This window comes from Penaeus monodon, chromosome 34 (assembly GCF_015228065.2).
Source record: "Penaeus monodon isolate SGIC_2016 chromosome 34, NSTDA_Pmon_1, whole genome shotgun sequence".
Classification (NCBI taxonomy): domain Eukaryota; kingdom Metazoa; phylum Arthropoda; class Malacostraca; order Decapoda; family Penaeidae; genus Penaeus; species Penaeus monodon.
Window position 1 is genome coordinate 25,690,915 of NC_051419.1, and position 237 is coordinate 25,691,151.

A 237-nucleotide genomic window follows, 5' to 3' on the forward strand; every position below is an offset into this window, starting at 1 on the left:
AATCAAATGTAAAACGTACAAATACAGTGTATACAAGAGCCTAATAGCGTTCACTATTCCCCGAATCCCACCACCAACGCGCGTCCCTGAACGGCAAAAGGCGCGCGGTGCTGGGCGAGGCTCTGGAACGGAATCGAATCCTCCTTGAAGGCGACGATTTCCCGCCGTTCCAAGTTTCGCAGCCTTTTACGGTAGGAAAGCAACGGTAGCTTTTGTTTCGTCTGGTTAGTGAATACG

General features: G+C 50.6%; 1 long non-coding RNA gene across 1 annotated transcript in view; it reads left to right on the forward strand.

Moving 5' to 3' along the window:
* The first annotated feature begins 41 nt into the window (after window positions 1-41).
* Window positions 42-237, forward strand: part of LOC119594658 — a 1,834-nt gene continuing 1,638 nt past the window's right edge. The window contains exon 1 of the long non-coding RNA XR_005230644.1: window positions 42-191. This is a non-coding gene — a long non-coding RNA (uncharacterized LOC119594658). The remainder of the gene's footprint in view (window positions 192-237) is intronic.